We start from the raw sequence: 11,048 nt of genomic DNA, 5'->3' as shown, positions 1-11,048 counted from the left end.
CATTTCCCATACCATTAACTACATAACGGAAGTCTATTAATCTGGCCATTAATTCAATCCTACAGTCCCAAAGCGCCCTCAAGGTTTCTTTTTTCACAGAATTTATAAAGGATGATGGCAAGATTATCTTTTCTTTTGCTTTTGTGGTAGGATGATAGATTTCCCATCATGTTTGGGATTCATTTCTCAAATTAAATCTGAATCCTTTTGAAAACTACAAATACTTATTTCTACTTTAAATTTGATATTAGATAATACCTTGTAAATAGTTTGTGAATAATTTACACCAACTAAGCGTGCATTTGATATAACTGAAATCTGAAATATGAAATCTAAATCTATCAAGTTATTGAATTGTTAAATATTAAATCTAATACATTTGAGTGCATATCACATTCAGTGATAAGTGAATAGTTTATTACTTAATTTTGAGAGCAAGTTTTGTCTAGAAAATTCAGTGCCACTTAATTAATTTAGATGTTCAATTTTTTATTATCAAATGATCTTAATATGTTAAGATCTGAATTCATTAAATTTAAGTGCTGAATTGGCTTATTAAATAGGGCCTAAATGTGTATGAAGAAATTATACAACTACACAGTCATGTACAAATGCAAAACTCACAATTTTGAAGATCATGCAAAACCCATAGAATAAACTTCATGTCCTAAATTTCACAAAGAAATAGTATTTACATTTTTTATTTTGTAAGTAATAAACAAGCTTTTATCTAAGTTGTTCATGCTATGACTAAAATCAAAGGTTGGTCAAACTATACAAATCCACAAAAAGCATCACAATTACATTTTTTAAATCAACTTATTATCTTTTTAATGATTTTTTTATCTCATATACATCACATCATAAAAAGTGCTATGGTACTTAATATAAATAATATTTTAGATAATCTCCTATCCAAATAAAGTATCACATACATCCTAATAACCTTTTACAATTCCCAATGACATTTGTTGTCAACCAACTAAATGAATTGTTCTTGCTAAAGGTTAAAAATGTAAAACAACCACCATATTAATGAAGTTTCAAAGAAAATTTTGATAGGCAAAAACCCTACTATTTCAAAATCAAGAATGGAGGTATGTGATTTTTATCAAAACTATAAGGGGGTTAGTGTAATTTACCCCTTTTCTTATTTCTAAGATTTTGTAGAGTGATAAGTAAGAACACGTAGGTTCATATTTTGTCCTTGTGTAAGCAGAGACTACGAGAGTGAGGTACATAGAAATTGCTTTGGAAAAAACAGAAAAATGCTAATACCAAACATGCCTTTAATTTTCCAGACCTTTCCCCCAAATTCTTTGCCCTAATTCGTAATTTTCAATGCTTCTTCATCTCTATTGGCCATCAATCATCAACTCCGCCCTGCCTACACCGCCACTGGAATCCTACCGTTTTCTTCCAATTGGGTTTTTTCTGCACACTGATTTCTCACTTCAGCGGAAATCTATGGTAATATTCCTTCTCTGTGTGTATTACAATTTTGATTAGGGATTAATTAGTAGATACTTAGTTGAATAGCTTTACATATTCTTATGCTACTGTTTCTTCTTAAATCCTACTTTGTTTTTTGTTCTTAGCCTGTGATACTGAGGTTTTGGTTTTCTTTTATTGGAGATTCGGGAGCTGAATTTGTGATCTATTTTGAATACTTTTTAAAAATTAAATCGAATCTTTTAATTCAAATTTGTCCTATTTCTCAAAAAAGAAAAAGGTTTGCTCTATTTCTTTTTGTAATGTGGAATTTAAGGCCGTATTGCAATTAAATTTTCTGCCGTAGTACTCTTTGCTTTGGCTGTCATCTTAGCTTAAAATGTGTTATGGTTGTGGTTCCAATGTTAATTTCCTGATTGAAAAAGTCTTGTGTGTTGAGAGCTGTTGACGTTGTTTAACCTAATTTTGTGGACTCTTGGGTAGCTTTTCTTGTGCTGAGTCAAATTTTGACTATTAAATGAATCATGTTTTGTGTAAGAAATGGATCACATAAAATCATACATCCATACTTCATCTTTTGCAAATTACCCAGCATAATGCAACATGAGAAAAGTGTTAGTTGGTGTTCAATTGCATTATTTGGTGTGGAATATTCTGTCATTCATTTGGATTTGACTGAAGTTACAGAATTTTATTATTGGTATCGTATGCCATTAACTAGTCTGTCAAGTCGATATTAAGGTTGAATATGCCACAAATTCTAAGATGAGTTTTACATACAGTCTATCAAAATAACTCATCTATGCTAGTAAGTTCACTTACCTAGATATCAATGGCCTTGACTTTGATCAGCTATCATTTTGTATTGATTCTCACAAATATTTCCTTCTTGTGTGCTGATATTTTGATGCAGATTTTGAGGAACTAGCTTACGTGATGTTGAAAACTGGAAAATACTAAATTCGGGTGTTCCCCTGATGACCTTAAAAACGCAAATGGAGCCACAGATCTCCTTGGATTGCAATTCATGCCTCCATCCCGAGAATCATGTAAAAGGAGAAGGAATTCCTGGTTCAACCATATCCTTGCAAGACAAAAATGCCTCAACTCTGCCAGGTTTGTGATGTGATTGGTTGCTTAATCATTTCATTATTAGCTCCATACATTTCAGACACACGGCATTTATACTATGAACTGCTCCTGTTTTAACATATTTCTTGTCCCATAGTGACTAAAGTGTCTTGAATGCATTATGTTCTCCGAAGAAATTTCATGCAGAGAAAAAGATCTTTGTTTAGTCATGTTGTAATCTTTCAGTTTCCTGTTTCATTGATTTTGATTTGCCTGCTCCCTCAACGTTCTTCTTAATTTCCTAATTTCATATTCTTTGCAAGTTCTATTATCCTTTTTTCTTGCAATTGATCTGTTGAGTAATTTTATGTGTGTTTATTTCTCTTTCTTCAAGAGAGTGTGACCATGTTCACCAACTTATGTCTAAATTTGTCTTGTATAACTGATGCTTTGAGATATTGAACTTTAACGAGCATTCTATCTTCTAATTCAGTAAAAAGGCCAACACGACAATGGGCTGCTTGGACCCATCAAGAGGAAGAAAGTTTTTTCTCTGCTCTTCGACAAGTGGGCAAGGCAATCTACTTTTATTTTTAATGTTGATTAACCCAATATGTTTTGTTAGATTCCTGCAGAAATTATTGACATAATGATGAGTATGATATTTTCTTTGACAGAACTTCGAAAAATAACTTGTCGTGTTCAGAGTAAAACCAAAAGGATCAGGTGCACTTACTGTTCATATTTGAGTTTCTATCTCTTAGTATCTTGTTTTTTTTTTTATGTCTAAATCATGATTTAACTTTTCTTGTATTCTCGTTCTCCTTGAAATTGGGGTTTTAGGTCAGACATTATTACTATCGCCTTGTAAGGCGTATGAACAAATTGCTGGGTCCAGAACTTTGCCTTGATGCCAAAAACTCTAAGGATACCAATGCTGCAATGCTTCGATGGTAATTATATATTCAATTAAACTTTCTTCTGTCTGTTTCAAGCTTTCTGTTATCATTCTAGCTTAATTACTTTAGTGTATAGGCTAGAGTCCTCTATGCAACAAGCCATGATAGTATTCATCTATTAAGTTGTCAGGAGTCATTTTATTTGGAAATTTGTAAAACTCAGGATGAGCACCATCTGTGCATAGAGGAGAAGCGTGCTTTTTTGTTTTTTATGGTCACCACAATGATTTTGTTGAGAAGTTTTGGTTGTGTCATACTTGTGACCTGTTCTGAGGTGTATGTATTGTCAAGAACAAAATTTTGAAGGTAATTTACATACCTGTCTTTTTGTTCCTTTTAATTGAATAAGGCTGTGGAAAACTTGTCCAAGCAATGAAAGGTAAAAAGTAAGGAATTGAAGAATGAGATGCTTCTGCCCCCAAAAAACTGGCCAGAACTATTTTTAGCATGAATGGTACAGGAAGAATTTTGTTGGTAAATGTTAAAAATGATGTACTACTAACTTTTAATTGCCCTGAAATATGAGATTTCAGCTTGGGTCCTCTGTCACTCTCTCAGTGTGCAGAAAATCACAACCTGTCAGAAGTTGGAAAACTTGTTTATCATTAAGTGCACTTTAGCGAGCTCCTCATCTACCTCATGCTAAGTAGTAAAAGTGTAACTCTTCCGAGGGGTTATTTCTATTCAGCTTGACAAGCGAAATGTGAATGGTTGTACTTGAGTGGTTTTTGGTTTGTCTGGAAAGAGTCTACATATGCTAATTTATTCAAAATGTACATCTCATAAATTTGGTTTTTTGGTTTGTAGGTGATCTTTACTTGAGAAGTACAGCTGCAAAGCATCAAAACTTCACCTGAAACCCCGAAGATTCAAGTTGTTTGTAGAGACTTTGGTAAGCCTGGACCAAATTGTAGCCATAATCTTTTTTAAAAAGCTTTCTGGTGCCCATTTTGGGCACATTTGGTTTTGATCTTTTTTGTTGATTTAGTTACTATAGCTACTTTCTCTTGAAGGAAACCCAACTCTTGAAAGATAGGAAGAAGAATGTCAGAAAGAGGGCTTCTCAGGGAGAAAACAGTTCTATAACTGCTCCAACTGGCCTCCCAAACCAGGGTAAAGTTTCATGCCATGAAAGCCGCGTGGTCAAAGACGTTCTTATTGATAGTCAAAACATTCCAAAACCTGGAATTGGGAAAGGATCCTCTATACACCGCCATCTAAATATAGGCATCAACAGAGGCAACTATAAATCAGGCCCCTCTGCTCTTAAAACAGCTAGGTATCAGCGCAAAACAGGTAACTTACTTCACAAGTTTTATGGTTGGCATGTTGTAGTATGTAACAGTTTTTCTTTTCTTTTTATTTTGATGTCTTAACTGTTTTATTCTAGTTGTAAAGGAAAAGGATATTGATAGATTATATTTGGTGCATCTCATCATTGAAGTCTTGTTTGGGTGTCCTTTTTTAAGATTCTAAATGTTGCTTAGGATGTTGGAATACAAGAATGGAATATGAGCAGCTGCTTATTTTAAGTTTATAATATGTAATGGCGAACCTACTTGTGGTGATATCTTTTTTTTTATGCTAAAAAATTAATTAAGTGATGCTAATTTAACTGCAAATATAAATTTGACTTCTTTTTACCAGCAATGTTATCCTAGTTTTATGATCCCAAAAGCTGTATTCGTCATGGATTTAAAAGCTTTCAAAGAGGTTTAAGTGCAAGTTTAACTATTTTTAGGAGAATAAGTTCTGATTCTTTTTTCCTAAACGCAAGAAAAAGAGATTTTCATAATGTCTTTCCCCGAATTCTCCTTTTGTGTTGGATAGGACAGCAATTCAGGGAAAAGTCTGCTGTCATTTAGAGGATGTAGAATTATTAGTTTAGTCAATCATGGCATAACAGAGAGAGAAAGTTTAAGGTAGGTTGTATACCAGGCAGAAGAATGCTCCTGAACTAGTTGATACAATGTAGTTCAGTAGAAATTGCATGTAAATCTTTTGAAGAATTTGACAGGTAGTACGAAATTCTATGAGAACTCCTTTAGGAAATGCTTGTGATGTTAATTTAGAAAGCTATGAAGAATTTACACGTTTTCATGTGGTTTTAGTTGTATTTTAAAGGTGTGAGTTGATGATTATATGAAAGTGAGGCCCTTGAGTGGAGTGGTTGCCGCATAGATCTGTTACCTGGCATTGTAGCACTTCACAGCTTTGAGTATAGAAGTTATGAAAGATTATTGTTTGGGAAAAGTCTTCAGCGTAAAAGCTGGAATCTTTGTCAGGTGATTGAATTGCATATACAGGTGTAACAACAAAAATTTAATGTAGATCTGACTTGTAAGTGTGGCCATTAATGTACTTTGAGTTGATACAGGTGAACTGAGGTGGTGCAGCCTCAGTGCAATGGGTGTAAAAAAAGGAAAAAAAAAAAAAAAGTGTTCACTTGGGGTAATAGTCTGCTGCTTGTTTTGATTTTTCTATGAGTAGTGAAGTATGCATCAAGCAATCATACTTGGTATTTACCATGATAGGCTTTGATTTTAACTGATCCTATTGACTCCGTAAATTATGTTGACAGGCTTCTGTTCTTTTTGCACCTAAGTGATTGAAGCTCTTTAAGAAGTTTTGATGCATGGTCATCACCATTCTGGCTCATCTTGTGGTAATCTGTTGCAGGTGCTACATCAAAAGCTGCCTATAAAAGATGGGAGAAGGCTGCTATTGCCGGGGTTTCTTTGGTTGCTGATGCTGCTGAACATTTGGAGAGAACTGCCACAGATAGAGAGGTTGAACATGTCGAGGATGCTCATGGTGAGTTGCCAGTGTGATTTTCTGAAGCTAATTGGATTAGGACTTATTTGTAAACTTGCAGATTTTATCTGAACTTGCTCATTACTTCTCAGTGCAAAATGCTTTTGACTACCGTGGAAAAGACATGCCCTCAATCCTAAACAGTATGCAGAGTTCAATGAAACTTAAGCTCCAGCTATTCCCCCGTTGATGAAGCTACCCGAAGAGCCTTGGAAATGGTGGGTTATTTAGTTATGTGTTTTCTTGTGCCAATCTAAGGGAAGTTGTATAACTCAGAACTTGAAATCTGGCTTTTATCCTTTCACAGGATAAACATAATCCATACCTGGAGCTGACTTTGAGTACACGAAAGAAGATATCTTCTGTACTGGAACATCTTAATCGCAAATGGGGTCAGTCAAGCATAGCATCTGGAGAACTAATGCTCTTGCCATACTTTGTACAAGCAGCGAACCTGGTTAGCTGTCACAAATGGGCTAAAGATTCAGTTCTTAGTGCTTCAGATGTATATGCGCAAATTGGAAACCCTCCAGTTTTCCGCCTCAGGTACTCTATCCTCCCCCCACCCCCCCAACTGGCCAAAAAAGCGCAACGGATCTTCTGTCCCACACCCTGTGCCACTCTCTATGACACTTTTTATTATATTGCTATTTTTCCTTCATAAACATCATGTTTTAATTCTTTTTTGTTTCCTTAAGATCCAATAACTATTAATTCAGTAAAAAATAAATACAACAACTTCAAAAAAGCAATGTATAATAGAAAATTAAAAAATACAGCAGAAAATTCATAAAAAATCTCATTTTTTATGCATTTTGATTTTTTGAGTTTGTTAAATTTTTTGTATTACTGAATTAATAGTTATTGGATCTTAAGAAAACAAAAAAGAATTAAAACATGATATTTATGAAGAAAAAATAATAATATAATAAAAAATGGGATAGAGAGTGACACAGATATAGAACAGAAGATCCGTTGCATCAAAAAAGGGGTAAAGTACAAAAGAATCCTGTATGGTTAGGCGAATGTACACATTTTTGGAAACCTAGAATCCAACTCCGTGTGCTTATACTGTTATGAAATGTTAAATTTTCTGTTATGTTTAACAGCTGTAAAGGTTAAATTAGTAATTCAATTATTAGGTCAATTAATAGTATGAAAAGAGCCTCTCGCCTCCACCTCTACCCTCCCCTTCCCCGGTGGCTTTCCCAGCACTGTAGAAGCCAGACATAAGAGCCCCAAAGAGAGAGAGAGAGAGAGAGAATCCATCATGGGATGTTCTTATGTTTCAGCAAGATTGTTGTAAACATGACATCTGGATTCTCTAAAGATGTTGGATTGCTAAAATATTCAAAACTTAAAGGTGCATACCTGTGGGGACAGCAAATGAAGCAATCAATAAAGAGGTTGTTCTCAAACTGAATACATTTCTATTTTGGTTGCTTTGCTACTCTGCTCAACCCAAGAAAGTTTTCTTTTTGGCATAAATGAGGATATGCTCTATTAGCAATTATCATTTCCTTTTCCGGCAAAATTACTGAATTGACTTGTGACAATAGGATAGCAATTAGAGTTTTCCCTCCTGTAGCTCTCCCACGTGTCATCACCTACTTTTGAGAGATTGATTCAAATAATTTATTTGATTTCCCCTTTTGTGCTGGAATTGATGATGATCCAATGGTCGACTTGCGTTGGCCTCCACCCAAATTTGCCCATTGCTGGTGATTGGGGAATTTGGTTGGAACATGGATATGCGGAAGTTGAATGGCGCAGTTGGGCTATTCTTCTGGTCACAGGGATGGGACGTGAATTTTAAGAGGGCAGGAGAGTAGAGGGAGGATGATGGTGGGGAAAGGGGAGGAAGGAGCAACGAGTGAGAAAGGAATGTACTGAAGAAGATAGGAAAGAACAGAATTTTAATTTTGACCCCAAGTTTTCTTTTATAATTTCAATTTTACCTCAATTTAAATGGCAATCCGATAATTTCATCATTATTCCGTATAAAATTGCTGACTATTGGCATTAGACTATTAAATGTGACAAAAAAAAAATTTACCATTTCACTTTAGAGGAGCTAAAGTGTAGGTTTCCAAACTGTGGGATGGTTTTGTCTATACTCACTAAACTACAAGGGGTGCTTGTGTATTTCCCCTTACCCACACCCCCACCCCCCCCCCCTCCTCTCTTCCAAAAAAAAAAAAAACCAATTTTCTTCTTGTGAGAACAAATTCTAGAGAGTGATTTCAATGATGATCATTTTTTCTTTTCCTTTAGATATGGTTGGTTTCCTCATGCTGACCCTGGATCTGCAACATCTCTAGCATCATTATCATGCCCTACTCAGCACCATACGGAGACATCTATTGTGAATGAGCAGATTGTGGATACAACACCAAAATCGAGTCCACCTACTTATCAGGAAGCAGAAAACCTTTTAGGTATCCATGAAGGCTTGCTCTCTGCTACAAAAATGATCACCTCGACTCCTTCAAGATTGCCCAATGATACCATTGGTTGTGCTGGCATAGGTCCAGATGTGAATACAGTCAGATCCTCTAATCATACTGCAGCACATGTATTGAACAGAAGAGAGAGTACAACTGACAGAGTCGTGGAACAAGAGGAAAATCTGGTAAAGTATTCGTCATTTTAGCTCCTAGTTTCAGAACATGTTAAACTAATATGTTCAGCACACTGGAGGTTTCTGTTGTTTAACTTTCTCTCTTTAAGCTTCAGTCAACTTGGCCTTGCAATTGTGCTATATTAATCTAGTTCTCAAGTGAAATTTGCACTACCTGAAATTACAATTATGTATGCCTGTAATAGATCGATATTTTTCCTCGTTGTGATTGCTGTTCTAACTGTGTCTGGACCACCCGTGATTTTTTTTTTTTGGGTTAGGTATAGATTAAGTAACACTTGGTAATATACTTTTGTGGTTTGCTGAAAGTGCCATAAAGCTGTTGTCTATCATTGTGGACTTGTGATAGCAATGCTGCCTATTTCTGCCTCAAACTGTCAGAAAATATTGAAGTCATGAAATAGATAGTCTGCTATAAAAATATGATATGCCTGTAATATTTTGTTGGAAATAAATGGGTGATTTTCTTTGCTTCATACCATGTATAACTTTTCGCGCATCTCAAAGTCTGAGGAATGGCTGGTCCCTTTGTTACAATTCTATCTAATTTCCTATTTGTGCTTTTTTAGGATGACTTGAGGCCACACAAGACTGTTGCTTTGTCAGCTGGGGAGTGGGCTGATAGCCTAACCAACATAAGCACTGGGGATCTGCTCACTGAGGCATCTCACAATGGAGAAGTAAATTGCATTGATTCAACTGAATTAAGGAACTCTCACTGCCTTCAGCAGATTCCATTTAGCTGTGACTCCTTTGATGCTGCAATTGCTGCTCATATATATAAACGCCAAAGCCGATCTGCTTTGCAGCCACCTCTTCACACTAATACATCCTCTATATGGGATGGTGAAGAAACATGTGATGCTTTTGTGTTTCAGAAGAACAGTGTTTTCTCTGAAGAATTTCAAAATGCATCAAGAATTTCTCCTCCAGAGACATCCAGAGAGATTACCAGTACAAGTTCAGCTGCATCTGGTAAAGCACAGGAGGTAATTGCATACAGATATTCTTGCAATATCTATTTCCTGCTTAGTATCAAATTCTTGCAATTTGAGTTAAGATATGACATATCCATTTTTGGTTGGCCTAGCAGTCTGATCCTGAGGAACCCTTAACTGATGATCCCATGCATGGAGACATTGTGGATAAGTGTCATTCCGATCAACATTCTTTCGATGACTCTCAGAGGGATCTCAATGGGCTTACTGACATTTACTGGGTACATTCTTGACCCTTTGCTTTCCTAGTTCGTGTTTCTCCTGGTTTCAATCAAATGCCTCGTATAAATCCAGTGGAAAGATGGTTGTCTTTTTTGCTTTTTTTCATATCAAACTAGTAGACTTAGTTAGTTATTTTATTTCGAAAGAACACGAGAAAATTTGCTAAAATTATGTAATATTACAGAAATTTTTCTGCTGTAGGATTTTTGCACCTATGCCCTCATTCCATCTTTCAATTTTGCAGCCTGATTCTTTAGGCGCACTAGATTTGGACATATCTTCCTGTAGATATCCTAGTGATGATCTGATTTTAAGTGATAGTCTTGGTGGCTTGAACCGCCTCATAGCTAGCAGTCTGGATGCATTCCAGAGTTGCTCCTTTTTTGGGTCGGACAAGAAAGAGTCTGCATCGGCTGTTGAAGCTGGAGAGATTGCTTCCGACCTCAAAATCAGCACTCAAGTTTGAAATGTGACCAAACTCTGAAGAAAAGTCTAGCAGGGGAAGTGGGTAAGCCTCCTTTTGGTCCAAAACACCAGGATGAATATTTTCCCTGGTTCAGCTGACAGAAGTAGATAGTAGTAGAGAATTCTGACATGCATGATGGAGTTTATTCAAATGAAACTGTTCCAGATGCAAACGGCGGAAAGTTTGAGTCTCTTCCTGACTTGTTATATTGTTAATATAAGCTTGTACATTTTGTTCTTTCATCTCCTTTTGTGCAGAAATACGGTAATTTTTGTCTATTTGCTTTTCTTAATTAATCAAAGAGTTATATTAGGAAATTGTACATTACGTTTTTTCCCCCTCTCTTTCTGTATAGATCGTTAAACTTGCAAGTTAAAGTTGACTGATCTTTAGCACCAGATTAACAGAAGAGCTTGTCTTGTCAA

The 11,048-nt window shown here is 35.7% G+C and overlaps 1 pseudogene; it reads left to right on the top strand.

Moving 5' to 3' along the window:
* Positions 1 to 1,386: 1,386 nt before the first annotated feature.
* LOC113768382 lies at positions 1,387 to 10,945 on the top strand (annotated as a pseudogene).
* The last annotated feature ends 103 nt before the right edge of the window (positions 10,946 to 11,048 follow it).

Source organism: Coffea eugenioides, chromosome 4, assembly GCF_003713205.1.
Source record: "Coffea eugenioides isolate CCC68of chromosome 4, Ceug_1.0, whole genome shotgun sequence".
Lineage (NCBI taxonomy): Eukaryota > Viridiplantae > Streptophyta > Magnoliopsida > Gentianales > Rubiaceae > Coffea > Coffea eugenioides.
This window is presented reverse-complemented; position numbering and strand designations above follow the sequence as displayed.